Source organism: Phalacrocorax carbo, chromosome 15 (genome assembly GCF_963921805.1).
Source record: "Phalacrocorax carbo chromosome 15, bPhaCar2.1, whole genome shotgun sequence".
In the NCBI taxonomy this organism is placed as follows: domain Eukaryota; kingdom Metazoa; phylum Chordata; class Aves; order Suliformes; family Phalacrocoracidae; genus Phalacrocorax; species Phalacrocorax carbo.
The window spans coordinates 15,070,520-15,084,310 of NC_087527.1; the positions used below are offsets into that span (position 1 = coordinate 15,070,520).

Genomic DNA, 13,791 nt, shown 5'->3' on the forward strand with positions numbered 1-13,791 from the left:
GCGTTGCGCTGGGAATGGTTCCGCTTTATCGCGCGAGGAGGTTGGTGGCACGGCTCTGAATGGCTTGTCAGGTCGTGTGGCTGTTGCGCCGCGTTCCTGGCGCTGAGCTCAGATCAGAGCCGTAATGAATACTGGGGACGTGCAAGTGCCCCCAAAGAGGTGAGAGGAGGCCCATTAATAAGAAGTGATGAAATAACCTTCGTGCGTTATTTCAAGGGGGCCAAGAAAGGAGAAATTTGCAGTTGTGTAGGAGTAGGTGCTGGCCATGGAAAGGCCTTTTGGTGGCTGTGTGCTCCATCACCTGGATCCAGGCCCGGTTTATAGCTGGGCTCTTTAGCAGCGGTAAGTATTAGGAATTCTCTGTCTTTCCAAGCTTTGCAGGTTTTCGATGCCAAATGTGGAAACCGATGACAAGCCCATTATGTTATTACATTTGCAGATATTTTTACGAAAGTACACCGCTTTATCTGGGGGAAGGAGGGAAGTTTAAATAAACGGTGGTGGGGACGAGCATTTCTCTTCTCTCAGCCTTGGCTCGCAGATAAGGCAAACCAGATTGCCCATACGGCACTGGCTCAGCAAAACAAAAATCTTGCCATCCTGCATAAATGCATGGCACAGAGCTCTGCTGGAGAGGCTTATGTTGAAGCGTTAGCAGCTTCGTTGGCTCCTCCTCGTGCTGAAGCCCGAGATCCTCCCACCTTTTCATATCACGGTGCCGCTCAGCAACGTGAGTTTTCAAAATACCTCCCTATCAGGAAGCTGAATGTGTGAATGGCTGTGAATTCGCTGTCTTGAAGTTTGTGTTCACTGCTGTTTATATCCCTATAACTTAAGCCTGTTCCTGTTTGGTGTACTGTGGGTGTAGACGTTGCCAGCTTTGGGAAGGTTTGGGTTCAGTTGATGATTTTGATCGCGGTCTTCTCTCTTTTACCCTGGCCCCGTACCGGCGGAGCCTTGCCAGTCGGCACGGGCTGCGATCGCGGGCGAGCTCTGCTGGGGGTACCTTGGCGTTTGGCACTTGTGAGGAGAGGTGAGATAAATTTGCCTCGTTGAGATTTTGTGCAGAAACCCAAACAGCGCTAAATTCTACCCCTCGCCCTGTTGTCGTTCCGCAATGCAAGAGCCAGATTTGTCTCTCGCATATGCAAATGAACGCCGCTCCGACAGGACCAGGCTCCGCGATGCCATATGGCTGGGAGAAAGTGACTTTCAAAGCGTCGCGCTTAAATTCCTTTTGTGAGATAAGAGCGTTGATTTAAGGCCCCGTGTCCTCCAGGCCTGGAGCCGCGGTGGCTGCGCGGGGAGGGGATTAGCTCAGCACGGTCTCCTGATGGGCACACGCGTGGCGCGGCACGTGCTCGTCCTCTCCCCTGGGCATTTGCACTATGCCCTTCTTTTGTAAACACTTGCGGCCTTTTTGGAGGGATCCTAACTAGCGAATCTGTGGCATCCGTGCTACAGCTTTTATTGAAGGTAACCAGGCTTTTAAAACACAATAAAGTGGATTCGTCGTCTGGTGCGACTCCCCGTTCCCACAAACTTTCCCTGGGGTTGCGTTTGGCCCTGCGTATTTGTTTTATGCCATCCTAGTTTATCAGCAGCTTAGCAATGCAATTAAGTATTAAGATAGATGGGTTTCACTTATTTGAGGCTGGAACAGCTGTAAAACGTAACCTTTGACCATATTTCACAGCGCCACAAGAGGCCCAAGGAGCAGCGTCTTTTGTCTGGGACTCTCTGGGTAGCGTTTGTCTTCGCCCCCTCCCTGCCGGGGCGGCGGCAGCGGTGCTCCTCCTTTTGACACCAGTTCATCTGCAACAACAGATGCACGGCCTAGATGTCCACTTCGGGGACCGGTGGCTTTTATGCAGTGGGGAGAGGTGTCCTGACCCGGGGTGACCTCGGTAGTCACAGCTGTGAAATAGGCTGAATGGGGGCACTTTCAGCTTCCAGGAGAAGAGGAGATTAAATCCTCTGTGTAAGGAAATAATAATTAAAAGTAAAAGCAGAGAATCCCTGATCTGCTTTGCTCACAGGTCTTTGTTTTCTGACGCAGAAAAGCATTTATTTAGCCAACCTGTCGCTGCAGCACAATGTTACAAGGGCATTTGCTGCCGAGAGCCGGTTGTTACATCCTCCTGCTGAATAAATCGATAAACAAATAATAAAGGTCTGTTTGCTTTCTCAGGCAGCTCCTTTCTCACAGGTATCTCCCAGCCAGTCCTTTGCTTTTTCTGAAGGGCAAGTGCCACGCAGGTCAGGGGAGGCGTAGGCGAAAGCCGGATCTGTCCCGCTGTCTCCAAGTGGGCGGATGAGGCAGAGGGAGCGATGGTGATTGATGGGGGGCAGATGCGTGGTCAGCGAGAGGGACCTTCCCCCTGAGTCACTGGGAGGACCTTTGCCTGCCTCCGGGTTGATATTTTTAAGTCAGGAGGTAGGATAGTCTCTATTTTAAGGACTTGAGCGTTGCATTCCTGCTGCTGGCTCCCTCCTGCAGTGGGCTTCCCTGATGGGTCTGGCTGGAGGCGGCTGAGCCTCTCCCACCTCTCCTTGCTCCAGACCTGCTCTATGCCAGGGAAAAAGGGACAGGCGGTGCCTTCTCTGATACGGTAACCTCGCGGCTGCGGCCTGGGAGACCTGCTGAGTCCCCAGCCCTTTGAACCCAGGGTCACTGTTGGGGTTAGGGTGAAACGGGCTTCTTAAAGTAGATGTTTCCCAAATGGCTTTAGTGTTGGCCGAGGGCCCTGACGAGGAAGATCTCCATCGCAGGGTACGTGGACGCTGGGCAGCAGCAGAGGTGTCTTTGTTCATAACCCCGGGCAGGCTGTGGGCGTGCAGGTGCCGCCTGCGAGATGAAAGGGGTGTCCAGGAGCCCCCAGAGCCTCGGCCGAGATGCCCACAGAGGAGCCAGACCTGGGCAGCAGCGAGGGGACATGGGCTTGGAAGTCTGTTGAAGCCAAGTACGTTGCTCCTATCTTTGGATCAAAATCAAGCCGGGCGCAGAGGGAGCAGTGTAATCCAGCTGGTTGGTGGCTCAGAGCATCTGGCCGGGACCCAGCTCTGCCTTGGGCTGGTTGGGGCTCACCGAGCTCCATGCCTTGATTTCTCCCACCTGCAAAATGGAAGACTAATGCTTGTCAGCCAAGTGCACTGAGAGATTTAATTAATGAATGTTTATCAAGTGATTTATCTAGAGATCCTTTTAATGAGAGATTCCATAAACAGTGCAAGGCTTCATTTTCATAGCAATAATAAATGACACTGAAAATAAGTCTTATCCTTCCCCTGCATATGCACACAAACCCCCCCCCAGGAAAAAAAAGATTGCTTACCCTCTACTCTTCCTTCTCCCTGGGTTCCTAGGCGGAGGGCTTTGAAGTGCTATCTTTCATCATGAACTGTACACATCCTCAAAGCTCTAAAGCTCACAGCCTGTGTCTTATCCCTCTGACAAGAGGGAGGCAAGCTTTCTCGGTGTGCAGGTCGTAATTGTCAGCCATGGGATGCGCCACAGCCACCCGCCCCAGCGGGCTAATGCAGCTTATGGTCCTTTGAAGTTCCCTCCCTTTATTTTCTGTCCTCTTGACCACAAAACTGTGCCTTGGGCCAGCAAGAGAGATTTCTTGTTCAGAGACGACTGAGCCCTGACAAGCACATCTGAACCAGAGAAGAACCCTTGTTCCTCTGAGATCCCTGCTCCATAATGTTGTTGCCTTAAGGGGACTGTCTCTCCTTTTTCTCTCTGCTTCTTCTCTTCCTTTTTTTTTTTATTAATTCAGCACTAAACTGTCACACTAAATCATTTTAAAAGCTGGAACTACAAAACCTCCAGTGTAGGACACGCTGTTAAAAACCGATGGTTATTACTGTGAGATGGGGTGAGAGGGGAAAGGAGGGGCAGCGGGACAGGGGCAGGACAGGAGGGCAGCAAGTCAGCTCTCCAGGAGGAACCTGTGAGTGCCCGGTGAAGCAGAAAACAACCTAAAGGCAGCTGAGCTCAAAATAACATGCCTGGCACAGGTTTGCAGCAGCGCAGCTTAATGGTTGCTCAGCGCTGACAGGGGAATGGAGTGTCTCCCAGTGCCTGCTGCGCTGCTTGTGTGCTTTGCTCTGCCTCTGGTCCTGTCCCCCTGCCCCTCTCTCCAGTTTTCAGGGTCAGAGACTCCCTGTCTGAGCTGGGACAGCATCTCCTGTCATCAAGTTCACCTCTCCTTCAGAGCCTCTACCTTCCTGTGCTGGGATGTAGAGCTTTCCGTCGCGAGGAGGTTTGCGTGGACGCAGAACGAGCCTCACGGCACCCACTCGGGCAGTTAGCTGCGTTTACATGAATGGAGGTCGGGGGAGATATAAATTTTCCCAATTTTCTTGCGTGGGGTCCTCAGTGGGCTCTGAGATGCAGGAAAAGCAGAAATGCATCCCGCCTCTTGATCTCACTTTCATCCCGAGGTTCTGATTACATTTTGATGAGGTCACTGCCTTGTGTGTGATTACCTGCCCAGGCGGTGAACTTGAGGGGGGATGATAATTTACAGCTGAATCTTTGGACAAGAGTCCACCATAATTACAGGCACGCAAAAACTTCCACAGCAGCATCTGTAATAATAAATCAGTAATGCATGCATTTAGGTAGCAACCGCGTCGCTGGGATTTATACAGTGCTCAGGATGCTCTGCAGCTGCTCTGCTCCCCATGTTACACCTCTCGAGATTTTATCACAAGCATACAATACTCTGTGTTTTTCAGGAAACCCAGGCCCTCAGAGGATTGTACCAAACTCTAAGCTTTAATTTCATTTTTTTTTAAGCTAGACTTTAGTCTTCCTGGCTACAGAGAAGAGCCTGGAACTCCTATTCTTCTGTGCTTCAAAGCCAGCAGGCAGTCAAAAAGAAGGGGTTTTAACCTCGCTTTAAAGCTGGTTTGTGTTTTGTAAATGCGTGGGGGGTCGGCAACACCGGATACCATGAACTACTGCTAAATCCAGCGTGTAAGCCCATCCCAGCATCCTCTTTCTGAAGAGTTCTATCTAATTTTGTCACTGCCTGGATGAGTACATTTTAGCTTTCTTGCTTATGCATACATAGAAGTATACAGCGGCCCGAGAAGGAGGAGGACTTTGATTTTTCAAGCAGCGTGGGTAACCGTGATAACCAGCCAAGTCACAGCCAGCTAGCCTCGTTTCAACACAAAACCAAACACACACTAGTGCAGTAAGTGCAGTCTGCCAGTCGTCTTGCAGTTCTCTGGTGTTGCAGGCTCCGGGAAGCTCTCAGCCTCCTCTTTGGGAACGGGACTGTGCTCTCTGCCCTGCTAGCTGTTACACATATTTATTGGTAGCTCAGGATATAACCATCCCTATGCGCAGCAGCTGTCTGTGAAAATGTGATGGGCAAGTAGGAGAGACCGTTCACCTCAACTGCACTGTCCGTTTAACTTTGTAAAACCCAGTTAGGCTGCAAAAGTGGTTAATTTATTAACTTGAACACAAACGGGGCGCTGTACGCCTCCCGAAGCCAGAGCTGCCTCGTGCGCGCGGGCGGGATTTGCTCGCGCCCTTTGCCGTGCGGCTTGCACAGCTACCTCAGGGTTTGTCTCCCTCAAGTGAGCCAGCACAGAGCTTGCTTTGTAGCTTCAGGCTGCAGCCAAGAGAGTTGAAAAGCTGAATTATAAACATTTCCAGGCCTTCTGGTTGGTGTCTTGCCTTTTGTTTTGTTATTTTAAGGATGTGGGGTATGTTGCTGCATTCCTGTCAGTGGGATTAGAATAAATAGAAGCAATACTGTAGGAGATAAAATGTGTTTAATTATTTATTTGAGTATTACAGACTGAAATTGCTTTTTGATTTAAAGCATCCAAGTCGTGGATATGTTTTTGGAGTGGAGAGGCACGCAGAAACATATATATGCACGATTACCTAGGGTAATGTAAGAGGTCTCTGCTCGACTGCCCTTCCTCCGCAGAATTTGTTCATTTCCTTAAAGATTTTAAATTTCAAATGTGGCTTTGTTAAGTGTCGCAGAAAGCTAACTGCATGCTGTGCCTTGCCCACCAAAACGTAAATAAAATAAATAAAGTCTTCGTTGTATAAATGTTATGAAGTGGGTGGTTTATTTTCTTTAATTATACTTTTTATTTAAAATAAACTATAAAAGCAAAGCAATATATATCCCAAATGCGCCAGCACGAACTCATATTGATTGAGTAGGCACATTCTGGCTTTTCTTAGTTCATGTGAAAGTAGATAAAAGGACCATCAAACTGTAAATCAGAATTAAAAAAAAAGAAAGAAAAAAGAATTCCTTCCAAAAGCATGTAGTAGTTTACATTGCCCAGGCTTTTAAAGGATGGTTGCAAGGTACCATCTTTTTCCTCCTTGTTTATGGTTTGCTTATCTCTTCTCTTGAGTCGCGAAAGCCAAGTGGCAAGTGTTGGTGCTGCGTAGCCCAGCGGCTGTCCCTGATTGCAGGATGCTGGTACAGGTTGTATCTCAGCAGCAGAAGGATGCTGTGGGGCGGTGACGTTAAGAGCAGCAGTTGCAACCCCCACAAAGCTATCGGGTCTTCTCGATGCTGCTTTTAAAATACCTCAGAGACATGTTTTATTCATGTAAGGTTTTGTAAAGCTTCAGTTTCTTAGCGAATTAACGCTCGGTATAAATCTGATTCATACGGACGTGTGGGGCGGGGCGAGGGCACGTGCCTGGACCTCTAGTACGGGCCTGAGTACACCGTGGCCACCACGTCCCCATTTAAATCAGCCTTGCTCCTCACGAAGGAGAGTCCTCTTCCTCTTCAGCCCCCCCGACGTGTGCCGGAGGTGTGCGCCACGCTGTGCGAAGCCTAGGCTTGTGCTCTATTTTCTAAGCTCTCCGATGCTCCTTTCCGTGCCGCTCCTCACCCCGTGCTCCGCGTTCCCGCGTCGGTGGGGCGGTTTGGCGCGTTACCGGTGGGCAGCTATCCTGTGCTGCGTAACAGCCCATTAGGGACCCCCGCAGACACGGTAACCCTGCGCCCGCTGCAGGTCACCCGCGTAAAACAGGGCAGCCTGAGGATCGACAAGTAATTCGACGTGGCGGTGGGGGGTAAGGAGGCCGGCGCGGGGGGGGGGCCGGATCTCACCCCAGGTCAGCTTGTGTTTCCTTCTGGGCAATCAATAGGAGTGATCAATGAAACCAGGGTGTGCTGTTTAATTGCAAATGGATCTGGTTACTCTTTTGTGTGCGAGGCTGGCGGGGTCTGTAAGTCCCAGCGTGGCCCCAGCATCCAGCAGCAGGACTTCAGGAAAAGAGGATGCTGTCAGCATGTTGCTGCTTCTCCCTCTCCTCTCCCCCCAGAGCCCGAAGCCTTCCTCCGGGGACAGGGATACGGCTGATGAGCAGGACCCTGCTGTCCCAATCAGCCTGTGTGGCGAGCAGTAGTAATTCATGCTGTGTTTCTGGTGTTTTGTTTTCATTTTAATATATATCAGCTTCACTTGAAATCCCTGCTGTAAGTGATGTAGCTCTCCAGGCCTGCCCCATGGGAGGGGAGGATGGAGGCCAGGTTCGGGGCTTGCTTTCAGCCCGCAGGGTTCCTGCCGTTCTCTCCTTTAATAACCATGTGAGCCGTGCACGCGTGTGCTCGCCACTTCTCTCCCCTCCGTGCTTCGCTGACCATCCTTCCTGCTAACAAGGGCTGAACACCGTTCCCCGTGGAGCCTGTTAATGTTGCTGCCGAGCTGCCCCGGGGACTCGCAGCGTGAGGCTTTCCTTCCATCTCCGCTGCTCTCTGCGCTTGGCCCCGGCTCCCGGGCTCGGTCCAGCCAGATAAAGCCATACCGACTCCGTTGACTTCCCTGGGTCTCTTTGGGCTTACACCGATGTATAAGAGAGCAGGACTTGGCACAGTGTTTGTGTTTGCGTGTCTGTGTTTCTAAAAAGGATACTTGTTCTAGTTTGCTGGGTTTTTCTCCAAACAGTAAATATTTTCTTGTAAATCCCTGGGACAGGAAAGTGACTGCAGTGCTTTTAGTTCATTTATTTGCTTTAAATTGATGGCAAAGTCTTACAGGAGGTAATAGGAAATTAAAAGCTTTCTATATTTTTTTTTTAACCGTCCTGCAAAATTTATTGCAGAATTATATCCCTGCTATGGGATTCTGTCGGACAGTTCAAAAAGCCCGTGGAAAGGTTCTCGTTCGCCATTAAATTTTAAAAGTTATTGAAGTAATTTTTATGGAACCCTATTAAGTTTCTGAAGAAACATATTGGTTTCATCCCTAATAAATTCTTTAAGGCTTGTCCATAAGGGAATAGTCAGACTTCCAGATCTCTCTCCAATGAAATGGACGTTAACTTTTTGCCTGTTGGAGATCTATTCGTAAAGGGTATCAGCGAGGCGAGCGGCAGAGCCAGGAAAGCCTGGTTGCGCCCATGGACATCATCTGGCGCTGGGAGATGGTGGGTTCTTTGCCAGTCAAGGCACTAGAATTTGAGTGGAAATTTCAGAAGGAGTTGGGTTTGGTGGGTTTTCCTCAAAGGTGAGGAAGAAGGTGGTTGCAGATGGATCCATACACATAACTCCCGGTGCGGGGGTTAAACTGAGACCCCGGTGCCTGGGCCTGAGCACCATCGTGCTTGGGAGAGGTGCGACCTTGGGGAAAAAGGGTCGGTGCAGCCTGGAAGTCCCTGTTTCTCAGGCACTCCTGATACTTTCAAACTAATATAAAATAATGTGTTCGCTGTGTTTTTCCGCTGCGCCCCGAAGGGCACACGGAGACTTCCTCCCAGTGAAAGGAAAGTATCAAGCTGGCTTTGTGCTTAACTTAGTGCTCACAAGCGCCTTTCGTATGCGAGCGCAGAGCCACCTGATGAAAAGCGAATGGGCTAGGAGGGAAATAAAATTGTGTAATTGCCAGTTTCCTTCAATTCCGCTCCCTCTCCCATTTTGCATAAAGGAGGCTATTTAAGTCTCAGCTGGAGTGAGGTTTGGTAATAAGCAGACGTCTGTGAACCTGCATCTGCTGCTGGTGTCTGCTTAGTTTATTCTGTATCTCCATATTTATTGATGATCTGGTTTTGAGAGAGATCTGTCTCCTGAACGCTCCCTGTCTCATGGCGTGAAACCCACGGTAGAAGAGTTTGTCCCTTCAGGCCCGTGAGTCCTGGTCCTCGTGACATCTTGGGAAGTGTAGGACCAGGCAGCGTCGCCAAAGATAACATCAGAGTTTGCTAACCCCACCTCGAACTGCATTGACTCGTAAATGTTAAACTGCAAAAGCAAAGCCAGAGCCTGCTCCCTGGGAAGCTATCCACAAAGCAGGGTGGCAGAAAAGGGCCAGCCTTGTTGGATGAAGCAGCTAACATTTTAATTTTCTCAGTACTATGTGATTTGGCTTCCAAACAGCTAAGCTGTCCCCAGCCAGTTGCTTTCCTACGTGGCTGGCCTTCTCTGGGCACAGTGAGAGGCGTTCACAGTGCAAGCTCTGCAGAGACAACCTGATTTAATGCAGGCTTAATGGCCGGGGGAAGAAATCTACAGTGCGAGCGCTGAATGTTTATACAATTGTGAACATCGTCATTACTTTTATTATTGAACCGGTCTTTAAAACTGAGCTAGAAACCTGAAACCAACAACTAGAATACGTCCATTTCATTCTGTACCAATCAGTTTAATAACGAAAGCGGAGCAGATTATTTTACACCTTTCATTGGATCAACGAACAGATTCTCGGACCATAATGTACCTTTTGGCCCAAAATAATCTTGCGTTACAGGCCAGTTTCTGGAACCTTTATCTCATTCCAGCAGTACATGCTGTAAAGCAGCCTTAAGCAGACGTCTGAGGACTCCCCACTGACAGTGGCAGCGTTGTCGGCCAAGCTTAGTCCGGAGGCCAGGGCAGAAAAGCCCCTGACTCCAGCGGCTGTGAGCCACAGAGCAGCCTTTTGCAAGCCATGGAGGCAGGAGTAATTCAGAGATGCTCTAAAGATACCCCAAATGGTGGTGTGAGCTGTACCAGGAGCTGAGATGCCCCTGGGAGCCTGTGTCGGTCGTCGCAAGACCGGTCCAGTGAGAACCGCAGCCTGGGCTATGCTGCTTGCTGTCTTGCCCCAAGAATACCATTGTTTTAAACCTAGAACAGGCCAGCGTGGCTACACCCAGACCCAAATTTGAAAATATTGCCGCAAAAGCTCTCCTTTCCTGCCATCCCTTCCCCTCTCCTCCTGACGGTTGAAGAGGACTGGGTCCAGGTTTTTGGCTCGGACCCGTGCCTGCTGCATACATTTCCTCCACCAAACGGACACAACTATAAACCTCTTTCTGCATCATTTCCTGCAGGCCTGTACTAAACATGCCACCCAGGTGTCCCCGTGTAAAGCCACTTCTTGCTGAGCGTGCTTCTGTTGCTGCTGGCGGGCTTGCCTTCGCAGGCTTGCCGCAGGACTCCCATCCCAGTGTGTTAATTTTAAACAAACAAGGAGCGCGTTGTGATTTGGGAGGGTCTTTCCCATCAGGTCGTATCAGAGTTTCTCTTAAAAGGGAAGGCTGGGTTTTGTTTTGTTTTATTTTTCCTTTTCCCCTCTTTTAATATGATCCCTGCAATTTTGTTTTCACTGAAATATTGACTGGCAGCATTGCAAATCGCCTGCATGCAGGCAGGAGCTTGCCAGCGCTTTCTTACTCAGCTAGCCGTCAAGGTTGTGGATTCCACCACAAGCAGTGCCAGGAAAGCTGTTGATCGAAAATATTCCTAACATCTGTGAGTCCTCTCCATCCAAATGAGATGTAGTTACATTCTCCTTTTCCCCACGCTCCTTCCAAAGCGTTGCTTCAGACACCTAGAGAGAAAGCCCTGGTTGCAAATCATAAGCCGATCTCTGATTTGCAGCTCCATTTCCAACTCTGCTGAAATCCAAAATAAACTCCGAAGTGCCCTTCCCCCAGTCATAATATGTGAGAAATATCGGCCTCCAAGCGGCGAGCAGACAGGGTGCGTTTCTCTGCCCCGTAGCTCATTCGATCCAGATGCAGCCCCATGCTGTCTGTAGCCGCTGCGGTCCCAAGCCAACAAGGAGGGTCTTGTGAGAGCGGCGGTGGGAGGACACGGCTCAGAGCAGGCTCCCAGGCGTGCCTGAAGCCTCGCACACGCGCGTGTGTGTGTGCGCACGCTATTCTGCCAGCACAAGGAGGGACCGGGGGCGGGGGGGGAAAAGCCTGATTTCCCTTCCACCCCGTTCCTACCACCACCACCAATTCACAAGCCAGCTATTAAATAATTAACGTGCCCAGTGGGGCAGGGGGAATCAAAAGCTGTTGTGTTCCCAAGTTTTCTCTGGCTCCGAAAGGCACGGCTCGCTGTGTATTCTGGCACCTCGGAGCGGGTTTTCCTCCCTCCTTCGCCTCCCCCTTATTATCCCGTATGCGTGCTGGAGAGGGAAGTGGCGTTCCCAGCCCAGCGGGGGATGACTGTTATTTCAGACTAGCAACAGGGGAAAAGGAACAGCCTGTTGCCTGATTGATGTTTGTTTTTTGTGGACAGACACCAAAGGTTCATTAGAGAGGGAAGGTTTGGGAGGAGGGGGGGTGGCAGCGGGGGAGACGCTCGCTCTTAAGGAACTATTGTACCCCTGTGCGCTAACCTGGCTCTGCACTTTCTTTGACTTCTGTGAATGTCTCAGCTGTACCGTTTTGGCCCCAGTGACTTTAGGAAAATACACACGCCACAGAGGTTCAAGTGAAAGCTCTGCGATGAGGGGGTCGGGGGAGAAGGAAGGGGAGGAGAGAACAATGCAGTAGGTTTTGCCGTAATTAATTTCAAATGTGCTGCTCATCTGTTCTCCTCGGGTTTCAAAGGGAACGCGGGGAGTTTGCAGGGCTTTTCCTACCACATCTGCGTCTTTCCAGAGGTGGGGATGGAAAGGCGTCTTTCCTTCCATCTGCGGGTTTGACCGGTCTGGCGACGTGGAGCGCTGAGTGCAGCACAAACCGATGCTGCAAATGATGTGCTGTCCGGAGGTGGAGGAGAGGGAGAGGAGGGAAGGGTGTGGAGGAGCTGCTCGTCTTACCACGTTGGGTAGATGAAGCTAGAGAGACTGAGGAGGTCGGTATTGAGTAAAGCAGATTTCTCTGCAAAGAGTTAATAGAGCACATTTATTTAAATACGTATGTTGTTACTTGCTACTGTCGTTGGTCCTGAAAAGCTCCCAGGTTACGGTGGGGTGAACTGCGTGGTTACAAGGCTTTTGAAGGTTTGGGTCAAACCCTTGCTTAATCTATTGCTGACTTTGCGCCTTTGAAAAATCTCCCTTCTTCTAATTGTGTCAGGAACCAATAAGTTAATAGTAAACCTTTGGTATTGTGGCGTCTTGAGTAGAAGCGGCTCCTTCTGCCGTTTCTCGAGCCGGGGGTGGACCGTGCTGCGTGGCACACAGAACGGGCTCGGCATCTGCCGCAGGGCGTTGTCCGTGCGTCCTTTGCCTTCAGGTCTCCGTATCGATGAAGTTACACGATCGCAGCAGTAAAGAGAAACCAAATGGGCCTGTTAGGTTATTGACTTTGCTCCCCTCAACAAGATAGCTAGATGCTAATTTGATAGCCCTATGAATCTTAGCCTGAAAAAATCAGTAAAACAGAAACTTAAACTACTCTAAATTACTGTTAGTGCTTTAACAGCTCTATTTTCAAATTGCTCTTTGCTTAGAAGCCTGCACTGAACCCCGGAGCTGGTGGATAATGACCTCTTGTTTAAACACGTGGCTACTTTATGATCCTTAGCTCTTAGAAAAACCAAGCTCAATATCGGGTGGTGAATATTTCTGAAGTTTGGCCATAAGGAAAACATTTCAACAGCATGATTGAAGAAAGTGTTCTCTTTTCTGGTCAGAAACTAATTCAGTGCAGCCACAACATGCTGAATACCCGAAAGGTACTTGAGGTAGGCGCTTGTTTGTGACACATTCCTTCTCCAGGAGACCAGTGTTGGTACGAGACTAGTGGAGCTTGACCATACAGTGATAAATGCTTCTGTGGTTCTTTGGAAGGGTTGTAAATACTGCCGTGGTGTTTCAGACCGTGTCAAGGTGTATGCCAGGTTTTGTAGACTTACAAACTAAATAGACTTTCTGGCACTGCTGTGGGAACTGGCGGCTGAAAACCTGTTGGGTGATAGCGTGTCACCAAACGTACGTGCAGACACCACCAGCTGCTCTGCATGGGGAGGGCTGGGCAGGTGCATCCCGAAACCTTCAGTGCAGCTCGTGAACAGGTGAAATCGATACGGAGAAGCAAAGAAACAGGGAGAAGCCCAGCGCTCCAGAATGTGGGATATCTGTAGAAGACTGCAGGGGCCTTTTTCCTCTACAAATTACTTGTGGAGGAAAGGGAAGTCACATTTGGAGACTATTCAAGCCCACCGCCACCCCCTCTTTGTGGGAGAAACCCATGTGAGAAAGGAGCAAGATCTGAGTCAAGTCCACGTTTAATTTCCTGGTCCTCCTCCATAGGAAGAAATATCCCTTCCTTTTAATCCCTGAACAAACAACTGCGTTGGCCACATCATAGCGAAGCGTCCCTTAGATCACATCCGGATAAACCTGGATTCCAGCATTTGCTCTTAGCCATGGATGTTTCTGTACCTTGTTCTTGCCAACTAATACAGAAGAGGAGCGGTACCTGAGGTCTCTGCAGAAAGCACACCTATTCCTCTGCCTCCTTTGCTCTTAGCTGGCCTGGAGACCACCTCCTAATTCCCTGCACACAGGCAGCAGCCATATCAGCACTTTGGAGCCGGGCAGGGGTGCTTCGAATTCTCA

General features: G+C 49.9%; 1 protein-coding gene across 21 annotated transcripts in view; it reads left to right on the forward strand.

Moving 5' to 3' along the window:
* Positions 1–13,791, forward strand: part of FBRSL1 (fibrosin like 1) — a 555,176-nt gene that overhangs the window by 496,142 nt on the left and 45,243 nt on the right. The window lies entirely within an intron of this gene.